Source organism: Pan paniscus, chromosome 17 (genome assembly GCF_029289425.2).
Source record: "Pan paniscus chromosome 17, NHGRI_mPanPan1-v2.0_pri, whole genome shotgun sequence".
Taxonomy (NCBI): domain Eukaryota; kingdom Metazoa; phylum Chordata; class Mammalia; order Primates; family Hominidae; genus Pan; species Pan paniscus.
Window position 1 is genome coordinate 55,135,595 of NC_073266.2, and position 21,334 is coordinate 55,156,928.

Genomic DNA, 21,334 nt, shown 5'->3' on the forward strand with positions numbered 1-21,334 from the left:
TCCTAATGATCTGTAAATGCTTTTTAAAATTTCTTTGGAGAGCTCTGATAAATGCTATGAATATTTTTCCCAGATATTGCTTTTGTTTAAAAATTAAATAATAATTTATCCTTATAAACAGACATGTCTGATATTAAAATGTAGGTATTCCTCAATAATTTTTTTCCTTTGTTTTTAGATTTCAATCCGATTTTAAAATAACATACATTTTCTTCTGTTTTATTCTTTCTCCTTCCCTTCCTCTTTCTCTCCCTCCCTTCTTTCCTTTTTTTCATTTTACAACTAATTGGTCAGTACTTCTGGGATATGCTATAGAGCAGAAATCTAACATTTTCTTTTCCAAAAATGTAATCAGTTGTCTAAAAGCCATTACATTCTCTTCTCTCTCCCTTGATTTTAAATGTGATCTTGGTCAAATGCTGAACTTTAATTAGTATTAGAGTCTATTTCTGAAGCTGCTTCCCTGTACCACTGGTTCATTTAATAATTTTTGCTTGAGCACCATATGGCTTTAATTACTGAGCTTGACAATATGGTAAGCATCATTTCAGGTAGTACTAGTCCCCTTTCATTACTCTCTCTTTGAGGGGCTTCTGTGTTTATCCTTCTAGATGAATTTTTATGTTCATTTTGAAGAAAATTTTGCCATTTTGATTAAAATTTATGGAAACATGAATTCTTTTTGGAGAAAATGATATACTTACAGTATTAAGTCCTTTTGAAAAATTATTTCTTCCTACTCAGGAATTCTATTAGTTTCTTCATTTATTTAAAACTCCTTTATGCTCATCAGTAAAGTGTAACAATTTTCTTCATCAATTGCTACCTACTTCTTACATTTATTGCTAGATATTTTATACATTTGCTGATATTGTTGGTGGAAAGTTGTTGTGGATTGTGGAGTGTGCTGTGTGTTATATGCATTTTGTATTTGGCCCTAATATTTTGGTTTCTTCTCTGAAGTTTTCCTTTTGCTTATTAAAATATATATTACTCATGTATTTTTTTTGTTTTGTTGCATTGGTTAGAACTTTCAAAGTATTACGTAAAAACAGGGACACTGCCTGTATTATTTGTATTGCTGCTCATTCTAAGGTAGATGGAGGAATTGTAAAGCTGGACCTTTGGTTTCATCATTTAACCAAGTGTCCAGTTTTAAGAGAGGTTTTTTTAAGGAAGAAAGCTTTATTCTTAGTGTATATATATATATCTTATATATACACATTTACATTTATATATATACAATATATGTAAATTTACATAGAAATGATTTTAACCAGGAATATTATTTTTTATTTAAATATAATTTTTTCTTTAATCTTTAAATTTCTGAAGTTACATTTACTTGATCATGTGTATTGATCTCTATCTTCAGTAACCTTATGATTTTGGTTTGTGTTGATATTTTATTTTGGATTTTTGCACTTGTATTGTCAGTAAGTGGGGTTTAGAGATGTGTGCATGTGGTGGTGGTGTGTGTGTGTGTGAGTGTGTGTATTTAGGAGTGTGCTTTCTCCATCAAGTTTGGGTATTAGGGTTATGGAAAATAACCTAGAAATCTTCTGTTAAGAATATATTCTGGAATATTTTATATCACATGGAGTTTCAAATAACCCACATATTTTTCTGTGCCATTTAGGAGGTAATACATATTTGCCTTTTGAGATTTTTCTCTGTATTTTTGATCAGTTCAGGTAGTTTTTCTCTTTATGATTAAGTTTTGATTCACTTATGTTTTCCTAGAAAATTGCCCATTTCATCATTGTTATAAAATTTTTAAAAAAATATATGAGTATATTTGTTTCCTCATTTTTAATTTTTTGTTTTTGTATCTTCTGTATCATTTACTTGCATATACTTGCTAGATATTTAGCTATTTGGCTTCTCCTTCCAAAGATCTATTCCTAGGATTTATCAATTTTCTCATTTTTAACTCATATTTTTAAATGGATTTATAAATTTCTGCTTTTTTTGAGTTTATCTTATTTTTCTTCTGATAACTAAGTTGGCATTTTGTTCATTTATTTTCATATTTCATTTTAAATTTTGTAGGCTTTTAAGGCCTCAGATTTCACACTGAAAACATATTGGTTGCCACACAAAAGTTTTATATATAATTTTCCATTTGTTATAATTTTCTCAACAGTCATAAAAAACATTTAATTCCAGTGTGATTTAGGAATACCTTTAAATTTTCCAAGTCGTTGTATTTTATTGTTACTTCTCTTTGTTATTCATTTGCAAAATTTCTTCTCTTTGCAATTTATTCAGATTTTTATTATGGCTTAATATAGAATGCATTTTTTTTTTTTAGTGCTTCATGTGTATTTGAAAAGATAACAGTGTTCTCTGTTGGTAGTATCTATAGTTAGATATATTTCTGTAATGGGATACTCAAGATGAAATTTAATTCTAAGAATTTCAAAAACACAATAGAAAGTAAAAGTTGTTGGATAGCACTGATGAGACCAGTGGGCTAGAGCACATACAGCCATTAGAGACATGAGTGATTCCATCTGAAGCTGACAGACCTTCCCACAGTCAAAGCAAAAATTATGAAATGAACCAGTGGTACAGGGAAGCAGCTTCAGAAATAGACTCTAATACTAATTAGAATAGATTCTAATACTAATACTGACAGTCAGTCAGTCAAGGCTGGGGAGGCCAATCTTAGCCTGGAAAGTACAGTAGAGCGCAGCTGGACGGAAAGGTCCAGCTCTCAGGAACAGAGTGAGGCAGGGCAGGGAGGGTTGCTGGAGGAACCCTGAGGGCAGGCCCTGGTTGAGGCCTCCAGAAGTGGGTACATCCGCTGGCAGGGATAGTTGGTCCTCTCTTTCCTTCTTTATGAACTCTCAGTAAATCCTTGCTAAAGGCTGTTATCTGCTCTGGTATCTTCTAGACCTGTGCAGAGAAGGAAGGGGAAATGAGACCTCTGCCAAGGTAAGGGCAGCCTTGGCCCAGTGGCAGGGTACCAAAGATGGTGGCCAAGCAGCTGGAGGTGGTGGGGGTACATGGATGAACAGGAGGGCTCAGTCCTCGGGACTGATGAAGCAGACCTGGGATGAGGAGCCCTGAGGGGCTGTAAGAAACATCAGAGTGCACCTTGAGATCATTATTGCCTTCTAGGGTATAATCATCACTGGAGCCATCAATTGAATTTTATTTTAGACCAGGCTAGCCAGGTTAGAAGACATTTAGATTAGAAATGTTTTAGATAAGCATTATTCGTCATATTATTTGTAATTCTCCACCATTTTCTGACAATGTAATCAGCCATAACCTGAGAGAAATGTGTCCAACTTTTCTGAGGTTACTGTATGACACTTGGTTTTCTCTCATTTGTCAGAGATTTTGCTTTTGTTCTATTATGCTATAACAATGTGAAATGAGGTTGTGCATTTTTTTGTATCTTAATTGTGGATTACACCCATAATCAACCTAAAATGCCCCTCTTGGCCTGTTTAATGCTTTGTTTGCAATTTCTATCCTTGTTTCCTTTTTGTGTGCATACATCTTGGCTAAGTGCTTAGCCTTTATTTCTGACCTTGTTTGAGTTGTAGCTTAAGTATTTTGTATTTTGACCAAACAAAAAAAGCCTTTGTCTATTAATGAGGGAGTTAATTACACTGACAGTGATTTTCAAAACTGATATGGGTAGTGAACATTGCTATTCCCTGCCCAGGAATCTTTTCCTTCCTGCCTCGTCTCAAGTGAGCCCAGATATTTATAGGAATTCAGCCCTTGCATCCCAGGAGAACCTGACTCCACTCTAGCTCCCAGGGTGAGCCAGTTGGTCCAAGAGTAATCCCAACTTGTGTCAGTGATTGGCTTAGGAATGGGCAGGTAACTCAATTCTGGATAAGAAATTCATATCCAATTCTTAAGAAAGCCACAGGAAAAGGTGGTCTTTCTGCTGAGCTGGATCACACTGAAATGGTACTCCTGGAAATGTGATAGATAGCAGCAGTCTTGCTGCCTGCCTTGGGGGAAGTCCTCACAAGGATGACAGAGGGAAGAATTGGGACTCTTGAAAGTATCCCTGAGCTTCTAAATCAATGGTCTTGTGGTTGTCCTACATTTTGTGCTCCTGTTACATAAAATTAGGCAATTTTTTATTTGTTGTTTAAGCCAATTTATTTTATTTTATTTCTTTGAGATGAGGTCTCACTTTGTTGCCCAGGCTGGAATACAGTGGCACGATCATGGCTCACTGCAACCTCCACCTCCCAGGCTCAAGTGATCCTCCCACCTCAGCCTCCTGGGTAACTGGGACCACAGGGGTGCACCACCACGCTTGGCTAACTTTTTTTAGTTTTGGTAGAGACGAGGTTTCACAATGTCACCCAGGCTGGTCTCAAACTCCTGGGCTTACGTAATCCACCTGCCTCAGCTTCCCAAAGTGCTGGGATTACAGGCGAGAGCCACTGCGCCTGGCCATAAGCCAATTTAAATCAGGGTTTCAGCTGCTTATAGAAAGAGCACCAAACCCACACAATATGTTCATTTTAAATATTTTTACCTTTATTTCTTGCTTTTTATGTATTATTTCTCTTTAGTTTTTGGTTTTCTGTTATATGTATGTAGATGATATTTTATTTGCATTTGTTTTCTCCTGTGAAATGCTAAGGATGCATCTTTTTTAATTCTACTAAAAATCAAGTAGCCTAATATATACTCGAGCCTGTATTTTTAGAAGTATAAAAGTCAATATAATAATGATAATTATAATTTTCAGTTAGTGTTGTTTGAGCTCTTAATGTATGTCATGCTATTGTGCTAAGCAATGTATGTATATTTATTAGATTGGTCTTCACAGCAGGATTTGGAGACACAGAAAGTTAAGTGACTTGCCCAAGTAAAGCAGAAACTGTCAGTTGCCTACTCTGTGGATGAAGACATTAGTACAGTTTTACTTTATGCCATGCTTTTAACTCTATTCATTTCCTGCTTTTGTTGTTATTGGGGAATTTCAGAACTGGAATTTTAATAATTAATTATTTTTGCATTATTTATATTCTTTAAACTACAATGTTTTCTTTTTTTTTTGAGTCCACATTTTCTATAATCATTCAGACTCAATTCTACATTTAAGTGCTTTTGATACTCGCACCATTCCTCTTGAACTGTAGTCTTTTATTCTAAGTTATTTAACACAGTTCCTTTTTGGATTAACTGATACGTTTTTGAGTAATTTTATTCAGAAGATATGTTGTTGTCATAGTTATCACTGAATAACCACTGGGTTGGTTATAGAATTTTCCCCCAAATTCTATGTATTTCTCTTAAGTCTTCTCATACTTAGTGCTGCACAGGAGAAGTTTGAGCCTGTTCTTTTTTCTTTTTTTTTTGTCTTGTAGTCTATCTGATTCATTTCTACCCAGATGCTGGTAGTGTTTTTTGTTTTTTTACACAATTAATTTCCATTGCACAAGTAAGTTCTGAAAGCATTGTTCTTCCAAATATTAAAACTGTACAGATATATAAAAAACTCTATTTGATCTCCCTTTTCTGAACTCAAACCCTTTCCCCAGAGGTAACTGCTGTGAACATTTTATATGAATCTTTCCATTAAGTTTTCTATGTATTTACACCTACATATCTGTAAATGTGGAAAAGTGTATACTGATATATCTGTAAATGTGGACACAGTATTATTCCAGGGAAAGTGTAACCTGAGAATATATGTCAAATGCATCAGTGAGGAATTTTGAGGGCTGGGGGATGGGTAGGGGCCCAAACAACTCCTGATTACCTGAGAAAGAAGGCCCCACTGCAATAGCAGGTGAATGGGCCAGTGTCAGATGAGGTAGACCTGGACTTCTGATTCACGACTTAATTTACTCCATAGGAAAACATGAGACCATCTTTTCAAGCTGTGGCTTTGTTCTCCTTGTCAGGCTCAAGTACCCAATCAATAAACCCCTCAGCTCCAGAGCTCATGGAACCAGTAGAGCTTCTCCCCAGATTCTGACCAAGGTGTATTTGTTAGTTAGCACTGTTAGTCTCCTCTTTTCTCATGTTTTTTTCCTATGGGGCTTTAGAAAAAGTGAAGTCCTATACTTAGGTAGGAAGAGGCCATCTTGAGGAAAAAATAGGACAAATTGCTCTTAGTGGCAGTACACCTGGAGTCCCAGGAGAGAATGGCTTAAACAACAAGCCCTACCCCAGTGCACCTCTAATCTTTTGATTAGAAAAGAGGGAGGCCTCTTTTCATGAGAAATCGGATAGTCCCATGAGGATGGTGCTCTCACATTGATGGAGAGCAATTCAGGGAATGAGCTTGGGCCCTACCTGCTCCGAGCTCTACAGAAACGATTCCCAAACTGTTTCCCACCAAGTAGGCCTACTGTGTCCAGCTTCTGATGGATCTCATAAGATTTTGTTTCCCAAGAGAACCAGTTTAGTAAAAATATGTTTTCCCATTTTAACTGCTCCCTTAACTTCCAAATAGCATGTGATATTCCAGATTATCACACTAAACTGCTGTCATTCCTGGCAACAGCAAAGAAGGCTCTGTTGCATGAGCCAGAGGAGCTTACTGTGGGTAGACAACTCGAGCCAGGCTTTTAGAAGCTTTGAAGATAGAGCAGTTTACTGCCTTTAATGACATTCATTTTGGTGTCTTTCATATTTATAAAAAAGGAACAACCAAATAGACCAGGGGAGTGTTGACTTGTACATCTGTTGGGTCTGGCACCTCCTGGTCTTGCTCTAGGTAGGGGGTGCCTTCTGGAACCACCAGTCTAGTGGTCTTCTCCCCACCCACATCCCTCTCCATTTTGCCATCTGCTTTATTCACACATAATATGTACGGTCTATACTTATCTGATATATGCACTTCTTGCTTGTCCTCCCCCTCCAGAATGTACACTTGATGAGAGTAGGGGTCTTGCCTGCCTTATCCACTGCATAGCTCCAGTCAAGAGAAGTCATTGCCATGGAAAAGGCACCCAACAAACATGCCTTTAACTTGTTGAATGAACCCATCAAATTCCTGATAGTGGAAGTTTGGACACTGGAGTCCCAGGTGGGGAAAGAAACCATGATGCAATAGGACCCCAATTACACGTGGGTTCTGCTTATGTTAGAAAAGCTTCCTGACTTTGTGTGCAGTCAAGTCCTGTGGCTTGTGGCCAAGGGAGGATCTTTTCTTTTTTACCCATGGAAGATGACATTGGTATGTTGGAGTAATGATCCAGAAGATAAACATGAATACAGACAAATTCTGAATTTGGATTCAAATAACAAGTTGCACAAAAACAAGGTAGGAGAGATGTTTCTTGACAATAATTTGTAGAAAAAAGTTACATTTTGGCTGACTCATTGTGAATTAATGGCATGAATAGCTGTTAAAATTTTATACTAGTAATGGAATATCATGTCTAATAATACAAAAAAATCAACATTCTATGTGGCCACGATTTATGCTGCACTAACCATGTACCAAGTACTGTGCTTAATGCTTTTTTATACATGACTACAACTCCTGAAAACCACATTATTATGTTCATTTTATGAATGGAGAAACTTAGGTTCAAAGAGTTTAACTTGGCCAGGACACAGAGCTAAGACATGATGAAACCAAGTATATCTGACTGAAAAAGCTGTTGTTCTTCACCACTGATTTTCTTGGTGCTCTAATGTGGGCCTGAACATATCTAGGACATTTGGACTCAGTTGTAGAAGATACATTTTAAGACAGACAATAACCAAACAGCGGCTTCATAGGGAGGCTATTAGCATATTAAAGAATATGGAAACCACAGCATGTGGGGAATGTTCAAAGAGAAGGGGGATGTTTTGTGCGGAGGAGAGACAATGGGAGGTGGAGGTCAAGAATGAAAGGGTATCAAATGCAAGAGAGCAGACATGTCCTGTGTGGCTCCAAATGGCAGAACTGGAATAGCAGATGGAAGTTACAGTGAAGCAGATTTCAGCTTGACACTAGAACTAACTTTCTAAAGAACAGAGATGTGGGTTGAAGCTCTTGAACTCATCCCCCTCCTCCCTCCAAGCCTGAACAGCCATCTGTCAAAGATGTTGGATTTCAGGAAAGAGAACCTTCCACCTCTAAGAGTCTGAGATTTTCTAGACGAGTTTAAAGTTTATTTAAAAGAAAGGTAAAGACCATTTGAGCTGATTTAACATGAATCTTGTCTGGGGGCTGGGGGACTATATTAGAGTCTGAGTTCCTTTCAGCCTTTTGAGCAGGTAACTCTTCTATTGGGGCCATAACTGAGGCATATTTTAAATCAGAAAGGGAGAATATCGTTTTTATTCTGAATCTGAATACTCCTTAAAAATAATAATTCTTGGATGGTATTTTTGTATTTAATTCATTTCAGTCTTTCCTGTGTGTTTATTTTGTGTTCAGCCCTGCATAGGTGATAAATTTGTAACCATACCCCCTCTCTAGCCCATCCCTCTTTAATACCACCCTAGGACAAGACCATGAATAGTCCTGCCTTTCCTGGCCCCTCCAATTCCTCCTTTCCCTGAGGTACATACAGGCATTGTGCATACAGAAGTTACCTGTGTTTGTAATTCACAAACCCCAAAGAGCAGTGAAGAAAAAAGGAATGAATCCTACATGATTACAAAGAAGGAGGGGACAAAGCTGGCTCCAGGTGCATTTCTACACAGTGTGGGTTGAATTTTCTCTAGAGAAAGTGTGCTTATTATTGGTTTCTCACCAACCTTGTGGTGCAGAGGGCATCTACAAAGTGCTAGATGAAATAGGATCATGTGCAATTTCATAAGGTGTTCAAAGGGGATATAGAACCTTGGTATAAGATTTGAAGAGCCCCATTCCCTGAAATCGTCCTTCTGTGGACCTGAAATCTTACAATTTTATCACGGTTCTTCTGAGTTAAGCGTTTCCCTAGCTATTCTTCTAAAGGCAATTCACCCGGGAGATAAATTACCTTAGCTCTTGATGTCAGTATCAGAAAGAGAGTCTTCCTCCAGGAGGCAGTAGTAGTTTATTGATTACTTGCTTCATGATGGGTGCTGTCCTAAGCTCATATCATTTTAGTCTTAGTTAATATTCACAACAGCACTATAATTATATACTATTACTATCTGCATTTTACAGAGGAGGAAACTGAGCCTTAGAAAGGTTAAGTACTTTGTCTAAGTTCACACAGCTAGTAAATGGTGGAGTCTGGATTTGCCTTCAAAACCTATATTCTTAACCAGTATGTAACACTGTTGCTAGTGGTCTCTAGATATAATAATTATCTGACTCTCAGACACAGGAGAGAGTTCAGCTTAAGAATGCTATGTGTGTGTGTTGGGGGAGGGGGGTAGGAGACACAGGGAGGTTTTATTGTGAATTAACCCTAAATCCTAACCCTAGGTCAATTATTAATCTAAAATTTATCTGAGACGGTTAATGTAATGCTGACTTCTGACATAGTAAGGTCATCATTAGCATTTTACTATTTGCCTCAAAGTCAACTGAAGTACATATCAGGAAGTAATTACTTATGGACTAACCCAGCTACATTCTCTCTCCCTTCCTCCCTCCTTTCCTTCCTTCTTGCCTTCCTCCCTCTTGTTTCCTCCCTTCTCAGGTACTCAGTTATTTCTGAGTATTGCTCTGTGCCTGGCACTGTGCTGTACATTGAGGATATGAAGATGAGTAAGTCTCAGTCTATATCTTTAGAGACCTCACAGCCTGGAAGGAGAGTTAAAAAATAATTACTATTCAACATGGCAATGGTTATAAAGGAGCAGATTTTCCAAACTGGTGTTTCAAGGAACATTCTTTGGCAGGATGTTAAGTAAGTGTACCACGAAAAAGAAGTATTTTGAGTTAAAATAACTTTAGGAAATGCTGGGTAAAATAAAATTAAGTAAGTTTTTTCTTCCTGGGGAATTTTCATACCCTTTAAAATGCTAATGTGCACTGTGAATCTCCAAGAAGGGAAGAGCACACATTTTCCAAACTCATTTGACCTCCTAACCTTCTTTTTACATGACATACTTAATGAAATATTTGTTCATTCTTCTATCCATCCATGCATCCATCCGTCCATCCATCTATCTATAATCCATCCATCATCCCTCCACCCATCATCCATCCATCCATCTATCCATCTACTTATCCATCCATCCATCTAAGCATCTATCCTCATCCCTCCAGCACTTCTTGGTTACCCTTTATGTTCCAGACACTACTACATCCTGGGGATCCAGCATGGAGTTTATTGGGAAGATAAACACTAAGAAAGTAAACAAATATATACAATTGTCAGAGTGTAGTAAGATTCATGTAGGAAATAACTAGGGTTCTATCATGAGAAAAAAACAGGGTGATCCACTTAAGCACATGGTCAAGAAAGCCCTCTGTGAGCAAAAGACATTTCAGGCAAGTACCTGGAAGAAGAAAATGAGTCAGCTTTGCAAAGAGCAAGAAGAGCCATCCAGGAAGAAGAATCAGCAAGTGCCAAGTCCCTGGAATGCAGAAAACCTTGGCAAACAGGAATTTGAGCTTCCTCCAAGAGTGCAGGTCTGCTTAAAGGCAGAAGGCTGGACCTGATATTAAAAAAATTAGAATCTCATCCTCATATTATCACAGTTGGAGGAGACCCTGGCAGCATCAATTCCAAGTTCTTATTCAAGAAGTTCCCATCTTGTAACATATAGGGCTGTCTGCCACATTTGGCTGTTTGTAGGATTTTCCTCTTTAGATGGGAGGTTAACTTCAGCCCCCTAATGTAGCTGGTGAGAATGTTGCTTGTGACATTTCTCTTTCATATGAAATGAGAACCAATGAGGATTGAACATGTTGCTATGTTTTAAAGGAGAAACTTCTCTCAGAGGTGCGAATCCCAATACAAATGATCATAACTGGTAACCTTCGTTCTCTCTTAGAAATGGGAAACAGCAAGCCTGAAAAAGGAAATTGACGAAGAAACAACTTGGTTATTCTTGACTCAGTGGCCAAGGAGGGAACACAGGTAACCCTGATTCTTGAAGCCTGAGTGCCCTGTTCCGCAGGCTTTTATCTTCCAGTTCTCCCTGCAAGATTAAACATCCCCAAACACCATTTTTGTGGTCTCTGCCCTGGTTCAAGGAGTTACAGTGGATCTTCTTTATTGTCAAATCAACAGAAAACCTCTCAGTTAGACATTCAGGACTATCTATTATTATCATCATTTTCTTCTGGGTGATGCTCTTCCTTCTCATTCAGTTTCCCCAACACATAGGTGCCCTCTCTTTTTCTCTTTCTCTGAACATGTTTCAGCATGGAATTAAGGCCACACGCACGCACAAAAGAAAAAAATTCGGGCTTTGGTGTTGCAGCTGTAGCTTTGATCTTCTCTTTTAAATTTTTTATTTATTTAAAACATTTTTAAAGTTTTTCTTTATTCTAAAAAATGGGATACATGTGCATAACATGCAAGCTGGAGCTTTGCTCTTTCTTATGCTGTTTGCCGTTTGCCTCACTGTGCATCTTGCAGACCTTTAGCTTCTTCATCTGCATTCATGGGTACTAATAATAATATTTATCAAGTAATAATAATAATGGTTACACAGGATTGTTGTTATTTGAACTCAGCTGTCACAATATCTTCTCACTATGGGCTAGGACAGACTCCTCCCTCTGGAACCTAATTCTTCCATCTTGCTTGCCCTCTGCTGAGGTCCTTTCTCTTTGGAGACAAGAGAATCTTTCTGATTCTCCCTTCTTCATTTGGACTTCGTGGCCCTTACTTAGCTATTTAGAGTTGGCCTTTAAAATGGCAGACTTTATTTCCCATTTGCTCTACTTTTTGCTATCAGAGGCCACCCAGCTTTCCTCCATTCCCAGTTCTTGTGTCCAACCTAACACAGCCTGTGTGAGAGCCTTTGGCTCTTGCTTCTTTTGGAGGGAGAATTGGAAAGTTATTCTCTGAGGTCCAACCTTGGTAAGCAGAGACAATGAAGATCTATTCCCATCCCCTTGGCCAGTTTTTACTCAGTCAAGACCTCCTCTTTGTTGACTGCACAAGGAACTCTGGCATTGGTGTCTGGTCTACCTCTGTAGCCTCATGGTCTAGTGACTCTCACATATCACTGGACACACTCTGAAGCTAGCCATGACTTCTAGATCCTTGACTTACTATGACCTCAGCTAATTCAACAGGAAGATGGAAGAGTTTCATTCAGAACCTAGAATCCAGCATGTCCTAGCTCTTGCCATAGCCCTTGCCACATCCATTGACATTCTTAAATAAGCTTCTGCAGGTCATCTGTACACCCTTCCTCTTTTCTACTGTAGATGTCACAAGTTCACAGGTAAGGTGAGGTATGGGTCACTTATGTCCTTTTCCTGCTGTTCCTGTGGTTGAGGAAGCACTAGGGAAAGAGGTGCTTCTTCTGATGCTCAGGGCGTCTGTCAAGACTGCTTGGATGGCAATGTGCGATGGCAATTTGCAATGGCTCGGGCTAGCATGGTGGGGTCATAGCACCATCCAAGGCTCTAGCATAGACCTAGTAGTGGCTCTGTTAGGGTCTGAATATCCAAAATTCATGGGTTGAAATCCTAAACCCCAATGTGATGGTATTAAGAGGTGGGAGGTGATTAGATTATGAAGGCAGAGCCCTTATAAATGGGATGAGTGCCCTTACAAAAGAGGCCCAAGAAAGCTCGTTCGTCACTTCCACTATGTAAGGACAGAGTGAGAAGATTCAAGCCAGGAGAAAACAGGCTATCACCAAACACTAAATCTGCAACTCTTTGATATTGGACTTCTCAGTCTCCAGAACTGTGTAAATAACTTTTATAAGTAACTCAGTTTATGGTATTTTGTTATTAGCCGTGTGAATAGACTAAGACACTCCTACCTAGAAAATGCCTCTTTCCTTGTCACTAGCTGGAGAAGAATGATTCAGAAGAGTGCGTCCAATTCTGGAACAGACTCAAGGATGTTATTGTGTATCAACTGGTGATTTCAATGCTCTTTTCCTTGCTGCAAGAAAAAAATGCTTTGGAACTTGGGAAGTATGTGTGTAAAGGAGGAAGGAGTGCTTTATGTATTTCTCCAGTAGAATTTTGCTAATATATCATTAGTTACATTGTTACATGATCACCTCTAATAGCAGTGAAGGCCAGGAAATGGTCTTTGAAACTGAATGCATTGCCTCCCTGAATTAAATTGGAATTCCATTTGTAGGAAGGAAAAGTGATAGCATTTGGTAGGCAACTACAGTGTTTATCATCTCCAATGACACCAGTCAACTTACCTTACCTTCCATTTCTCTGAGCTCCTTCTCTTGGAACATTTCATCCCATAGCTACCTTTTCTCTGTGCTTTTTCTCGTTGTTGCCAGAACCCAGGTCAGGATCTCGATAGCACGCAGGCCACCTTAAAGGAGCTAAAATATGCCTCCTGGTGGTCTCAGGATTGGTATAAAAAGCATTCTGACCAGTTCTTGGTCCCAGAAGCCGTCTAAGAGGAAAAAAATGATTAACTATTCTTCTCAATGAGATGCTGGAAGACCATTTGGAGCCTTGGAATAGTGATGAATAGTTTAGCACCATCCCCTTGGTGATAAGTGAGTTTTGCTCAGTTAGTTCATGGGAGATCCCGTTGTTTGAAAGAGTCTGGGACCTGCCCCTTCTCTCTCTCTTGCTCCTGCTCCTGCCATGTGATGCACTTACTCCCCCTTTGCCGTCATCCATGACTATAAGCTTCCAAAGGCCTCACCAGAAGCAGACGCTGGCACCAGACTTCCTGTACAGCCTACAGAACTGTGAGCCAACAGGGACCATCAACCTAGTGGTGTTGCAACCTAGTCCACTCACATCATTTCTCATGTCTTTCCTGTTCAGCTGACTCTGAGCCCCTGCTGTCCTAGGTTACAAGCTTCTTATGAACAGAGCTATGACTTAGACACCCTCATGGGTACAAAAATAGGCGTACATTAAGCATGTCATAGACTAATTAAATGGAATCCATAGCAACGTGTTGGGTTGCAGAATTTTACCTCTTCAAGAAAGCATTTACTAATTAAGGAAAAGTTAGGAGACACATCTTTCCTCTCTTCCTTTGCTATGGTTTGGATGTTGTTTGCCCCACCAAAACTCATGTTAAAATTTGATCCCCAGTGTGGCAGTGTAGGGAGGCAGGACTCCGTGGGAGGCGTTTGGGTCATGGGGGTAGATTACTTATGAATAGAAATGTACTCCCTTGTGGGTGAGTGAGTTTTAGTTCTCATGGGAATGAATTAATTCCTGTGTTAGTCCATTTTTGCATTGCTGTAAAGGAACACCTGAGGCTGGGTAATTTATAAAGAAAAGAGATTTAATTGGCTCATGGTTCTGCAGGCTGTACAGGAAGCATCTGCTTCTGGTGAGGCCTTTAGAAGCTTACGATCATGGCTGAAGGCAAAGGGGGAGCAGGGGCATCATATGGTGGGTGCAGGAGCAAGAGAGAGAGAAGAGAGAAGAGGGAGTTCCCAGACTTTTTTAAACAACCGGATCTCCTGTGAGCTAACTGAGCAAGAACTCACTTATCACTAAGGGGATGGTACTAAACTACTCATGAGGTATCTGGCCCCATGATGCTATCACCTCCACCAGGCCCCACCTTCAACTTTGGAACTCTTACTTCCAAATGAGATTTTGAGGGGACAAACATCCAAACTGTATCAGTTCCCATAAGAGCAGGTTATTAAAAGGAGTCTCACTTCCTTGATTTTTCTCTGTTGCTTTTTCTCTTCCCATGCGATCTCTTTGCACATGCTGGCTCCTCTTCCACTTTCCACCATGAATTCAAGCAGCAGGAGACTCTCACCAGATGCAGTTACTTAATCTTGTAATTTTCAGCCATCAGAATCATGAGCAAAATAAACTTATTTTCTTTATAAATTATCCTGCCTCATGCATTCTGTTAGGGCAACACTAAACGGACTAAGAGACCCTCCTTCTATCATTTAAATTTATAATACTCATGACTTTCTTTCCATTCAGCCCCATTGCTTATCATATATTTTACTCTATATAGGGTTGTTGGTAAGGTCTTGCTAGGTGAGTTAGCTAAGTGGGCTGGCGCAGGAATCAACTGAGGCCATGATCTGAGGTTCGGTTTCCTAATGGACCATTTATCCATGATCTTGAATGGTGATAGGCTCTAGACCTTGGTCTTCTCAGTGGAGAAACCTATTCTTGCTTCAGGTAAAAAGACTCCAATATGTACTACATAGGTAGGTCAGAAGCATTGTTTTAAATCAAGGAACCACATTATTTATGTGTGCTTCTTGGGTGGTCTGAATCAGGGACCCTAGGATTAGCACAGTGCTAAAAAAAGTAGACTGGCTGCATCATTCTGGAGGCCCACATATTTCTCTATTATGTAGCCACTGCCTAACTCCTTACACTTGAAACTCTAGTCACAGAACACCTTTTAACTTCAGATATAAAGGATATCTTAGTCTGGTCACTCTGTGACACTCTAACTTAGGGCTTCTCATCAAAGTCTTGGCCCTGGCCCTCAGAGTTCCAGGATCAATGGCCTTAGGTAGGGCCTAGTTATTGACATTTTTAGATACCCTCCTTCCTCGGGTCATACCAATTGTGCATCCTAGAGTGTAAAACCACCTCAAAACCCCAGTGAGAAACTGAACTGTAGACTCCCTTAACCCCAGTCACAAATAAGCTCCCTGAAATCATTCATAGTTAATCCTGACTTCAACACACTGGCTTCTAAATCTTATCAATCACTGATATGATGTCATACCAGACCCAACATGCCATCTACCCCACATCACCACAGAGAAAATCTAAAACTTCCTCTCCCTTTGGTCACATGTTTGAATTTTAGCTCTGGAAATACATAATTCTGTAATTGATGGCATAGACCATCTTTAATTCCAGAAAGAATGACCTCCTACTTTGGCTACAGTTTCTTCTTAATTCCAGCTTTGGACCAATCTCTAAAGCTGGCCACAGACTGATCTCAAGACCAGACCCAAGTTACCCCATAATCATGATCATCCACTTTATATTTTGTCTGACCACTCCTGGATTCTTTCTTTGGTCGTAGATTGCTCCATACTTGATAAATTATAAATTTATAACCCTAGCCACAAATGGAACCAGAGCTCCAGCCTCAGTTCAACCTCAAACTCTAGCCATAAATTAACAACCCAGAAGGACTTTGCTCTTTGGCTAGCTAAAAATCAGAATTATCATCAATTTTTAAATGAAAAATTTAAATATATATAGATGTCAAGAAACTAGTATATTGAGCCCTATGTGTGTATTTCACAGCTCCAACAATTACCAGTACATTCTTTTTTCATTCATAACCTTACTGACTCCTTTTTCCTCCCTCTCCTTGATTATTCTGAAGGAAATGCAGACATCATTATATCCTAACATCTGTATGTGTTTTGGTTTGTATCTCTAAAATGTAAGGGCTTTGTTGAAAAAGATTGACAGGTTAAAACCATGACATAATTGTTATACCTAAAACTTAAAATTCCTTGTGCACAAATATCTAGCAAGTGATTTTATTTATCCAGTTGTTTTATATGTAGAAATTTTCAGTTTGTTTGATCCAAATAAGTTATTTGTTATTTGTTAAATAAGTACATTGTTTTTGGTTGATATGCCTGTGTCTTTTAATTTATAGGTTTCCTCTTTATTACTATTGTTATTGCAATTTTTGTTGCTGTTGTAGGAACTATTAACTGCCCACTATTAAGCTGTAAATATGGGGCCACATTGACGCTCAGCTCTGGTCACTGATGCACCAGCACAAACTGTCCCAGAGAAGGAAGGCTCTGATCCCAAGGGGTGCAAGCCAGGGAGTGAGTGGCATATCCCTCAGTACAGCCACTAACCATGAAACTCCATAAAGCTTCTGCCCTTCAACTAGTGAGGAACATCTGGCTGTCGTATCAAACGATGGCCAAATCTTGCATTTATCATGGTCATTCTGTTCTCTCACTGCTATTTCCTGACACAGAATCATGGCAGCAAAGATGAAGCTAAACAGCCTGTGTATACATATGGAAAATTTAAATTCAAATGCACAGGACAGGCTCATGCTGTCCTTGCCCATGCTTAGTCTGCCTGTGGCAATAAAACTCTGATTGACAATCCAGAGCTACAGTTGCTAAGATAAGCCACTAAGGTGGACCATTAAGGTGGCAGTGTCAACATTTGCAGGGATTTAGAGAAGGGAAAGAAATTGAGGCATCACCCAGTGGGAGAGAGAAGTGTACAGATAGCTTTCATCATGGAGAAAAATAACCCTAATATCAAAATGACCAGGTTTTTGTGATGAGGACTTGACTGTTTCTACAAGCAGCTAGTTTGTATTTGAGTGTTGAGATTCTTGAAGCATTTGGCATGATCAGCATTGAGTGAAGTAGCAAAAAACAGCATCTTCAGCAACTTTATATGGCCTTCAGAGAATGATGCTCAAACTTCTTGGCTGATATTCAAGTTTCTGCCCATCATATCCTTGCCTATTTTGACAGCCACATCTCCTTCTCTTCTACTGAACTCTTACCCAGCCAGACTGAGCTCCTCTCTGCTTCCCAAACAGGACATATACTTTTCTCTATCTTTGCGTCATCTGCTCATATTGTTCCCTACTCTTGGAATGCCCTTCCCAAGCCCTCTATGTGCATGCGCCATCCAGGAACTGGGATGATAACTCTTGGACGAAACAGGAACTGTTGAGAAGCAGCAGGAAGTGGGTCACCTTAAACACAGAAGAAACCAAAAGAAAAATTTGTTTACAATGAACTGGAACTTGAGGCTAGGAAGTTCCTGGATACCTAGACAGCTGGAAGAGGAGCATGAACCAGGAGGCCAGAAGAGACTTCACTCCAATCTGGTGCCCTCACTATGGCACAACTCATCCAAAGAGAAAAGCTCCATGAAAACACGTTGAGCAAAATTATTCGTTCTCATTTCTTAACGTAGCTTTCTGATTTAATAGTAAAAAAATGCTTGTTTTGGTTTAAATTTCTCTAGTTTTTAGATACCATTTTCTCTCCCAAACTAGGTCATTTGAATTATCTGCTGATAGTTCAAATCTGTAGATAATTTGCTTTTACTCACATTCCTAAGAACTAATTACCTGTACATATAAAATGATGAAATCTCATTATATTTTCTTTTAAAACTCTGACATGCATTTAATTACATTAGTCAATTATTACTGTACATGCTGAGGATTTGCTATTGACCAGCTCGTGCTGGAATATTTACTGCACAGATGTGTTACTTTAATTAAACAAATGTGATTACACACATATCAATTTTTATTTGGTTTCAAAGCCCAGAATCTAAAAGTGACGCAGTTGGCAGAGCTGTGTGGTGCGGTGCTGGTTCCCAGGAACACAGCAAGAGGCACTTTACTGAGGGAACGCTGCGTGCCTGCAACTCTGCGTGGGAGACTTCAGCCACAAGTGGGTTTTTGTCTGTGTGTAAGTGCCATTGAGTGAACCCAAGAAGGGAACAAACAAACCAGCCCTGAATCTTTCTAGCACATCTTCAGCTTTGCTCTCTTATATATAGGAAATTAGGGACAGTGCTTGGAGAACCTGCAGGAAAACTAATCTAAAAGCCAGTCCATTTGAGAGTGGGAGTTGCTTGGAACTGGTGCTTGGTTAAATAGGCCAGCTGGTATTTCTCTTTAAAATCAGGGATGAAGTTGGACGACATTAGAACATTGAACTTGGTCTCTTGGGCTTTTCCTGCCATATCCTACAGCAACTCCCTAAGCCATGAGGTTGGCATCAAGAAAGGAGACCATCTCTCAGTGCCTTGTCTGAAGCAAGCAGTTCTGAGGAACAATATGAAGACTGAGATAGAAAATCTAAATGTGCTTTACAAACTAGAGAAATGTAAAATTCTCCATAACTCTTGATAAAATGATTCCACATACCAGGCACAGAGTAAATAGTCTTGGTTATTAATAAAGGCAGTAAGTCAACTCATTAATCAACAAACACTGAGCACTGTATGAACTGATTTCTGGTGGGCGCAAACAGAAAGACAAGAGTTTGTGCACATGAATGCAGACTAGTTGTTTTCCTTGGCCTTGGACACAAAGGATTGCTGTGTTGGTTGTCAAGGGCGTCTCTGTCTGGGATGCATGGCTATGGCACCTGAAGAACCAATCCAATTGGTCAAGTCAACCAAAAGTTCTGCTTAAATCATCTCCAGTTATTTTGGATATAGGTAGTGTCTCTGACGATGAGATTGGGAGCCAATGAGATGGGACACACTTGTGCTCCCAAATTCACCATGAGCATCAAGAGTTCACTGAAATGGTGAAGACCACGTCATCCACTCCAGGCTCAGAAGGAGGTAGAGGAGAGGCAGCAAGTTGTTGCAAAAAGTGAAGAAAGTGCAGGCTCTAGGTAAGACAGAGAAGCACATGAAGAGCAGGTGAAACACCCAGCTGTATGGCTTCAACCTCTTATCATGACAGTGCCATATCTAACAGTGATGATGAAACCCATCTCATAGTGTTGTTACAAGGATTATGAACCATATATGTGTGATGCCCAGAACTTAGTACATTCTCAGGGAATTGCTGTTGGAGATGATGAGGATAATAGGGTTGGTGTGGAGCAGCTTGGAATGATTAATTTTTGGAAAAAAAGGTTGTTTTCATTCACTTTGCCTATGCCATTCTTCCTTTCAGCATTTGGCACAGCACTGACCCATTCCCATTCTCACCTCAAGATAAAAGCCTACACAGGTACCTTTGCAGAGTTTTAAGAGAAGGAAAATTATCTGGTCCAGCTCCCTTGAAATGAATTGCATAACTCTTTCAGCTATGTAGTGGCAGAATTAGGAAACAAACCCGAGTCTCTTACTTTGAGTTAAATGCTCCTTACATTGCATTTCTTTATGGGATGAATATTATACATCACCTACAGAGATATGCATTTAAAAAGAGAAATATGTGGAGGGCAATAATTAACCCAAACTAGTAGTGGGATTTCAGACATTTTTGTTTTATCAAGTGAGACACTGTTGGGATATTGCTGGCATATACACCTTCCTGGTAGCTCTTGGAAGGGGCCAGCATTTTCCTATGAATTAGACTTGAGGTTTCCAACACATATGGGTTGAAATACTGATCCCCTCAACCAAGTGGAGTTTGGGACAGCCTTCTTCAGGTTCCATATTCTCTCTCCTTCACCCTGAGTACCCTACACAAATATGATCATTTTCTATGAGTGTCGTGAAGCTAGAAAGTTTGGGAAGCATCAGCTTGGCTGGACTAGCTGGTCCATAAGACCAGACTTTGCCTGTGAAGAGCTAAACCATCAGCATATAAAATTATTTGAGCTTCAGTTTCCCTGTCAATGAAATTGATATAATTCTTATCTGGCAGTTTTGCTGTAAAGATTCATTGAGACAGTCCAGTATAGTGTCTAAAATATCATAGATGCCTAAACTCACTGTGAGTTGAAGGTACCACTATTTTTTTGGGTTTGTAATTTTATTTGTTAAAACAGAGAACACAAAGAACTTCTGGCTTTCCACTACCGTCACAGCTTGGTAGGTGGAATCGGAGATAGCTTGGCTGTTTGAGCTTTGAGCTTTGGCTGTGACCTGTTTCTGCCTTACTTCGAGTTCCATTCAATCCACCAGCAAAGATCTGGTCTGATGTGGTCACTATGGCTTAAGGTAGCAAAACTGGAGCTAGGCTCTGTTGTCCTCACTTCCTCAAAAGCACCCAGGGCTCAGCTCAGGCCTATCTCTGCACCCCAACCCCACCCCACTCCCCAGCTGCTGATCTCATTCTTTTGCCAGGGCCAATTATAATTAAAACCAGATTTGTAGGGAGAAACATGCGTGCACACACAGCCAAAGCCTGGAATTGCTTACCCGAAAACAAGTTCCCTCCTCCTTCTGCTCCAGTTCTTCAGCCTTACCAAGAGTAGGGGAGGGAAGTGGAGAGAAGAAATAGGATTTGCATTGGGCGTGCTGAGGCAAGGTGATCCTGGACAAGTGACAGGCAAGCAGTCATCCTCCACCTCGCTAGTTTTTGGACTAGCTCAGGGCAGCAGCCTCAGGTTGCCCAGTGGAGTCCAGCCCAACAGCAGCACTTGGCCTTCCCTCCCTTGGGGTGGGTCACTGTGGGTTGAGCCCAGCACCGTGGGGGCCAGGGCTGGGCTGCTTGCCCACTGTACCTCATTATGTATTCCTTCATTGTTTCCTATGCAAATTAAGTTAATGAGAATTAGGAACATAATGGAGCCCATTCACCGTTCTAGTCGCTGGAAAATGGGTTTGACTACCAATTTTCCATTACAGCTGTTTTGTAATTACTGTGGAATACTCTGAATTCTAATGGAGACGCTG

General features: G+C 39.7%; 1 long non-coding RNA gene across 1 annotated transcript; it reads right to left on the reverse strand.

Annotated features, from left to right (window-relative positions):
- Positions 1 to 18,902: 18,902 nt before the first annotated feature.
- LOC134729227 (uncharacterized) lies at positions 18,903 to 21,101 on the reverse strand. The gene is made up of 2 exons (XR_010110120.1): positions 20,858 to 21,101; positions 18,903 to 19,370 (listed from the first exon to the last, which is right to left on the reverse strand). It is a non-coding gene; the product is annotated as an uncharacterized LOC134729227 (long non-coding RNA).
- Between the last annotated feature and the right edge of the window lie 233 nt (positions 21,102 to 21,334).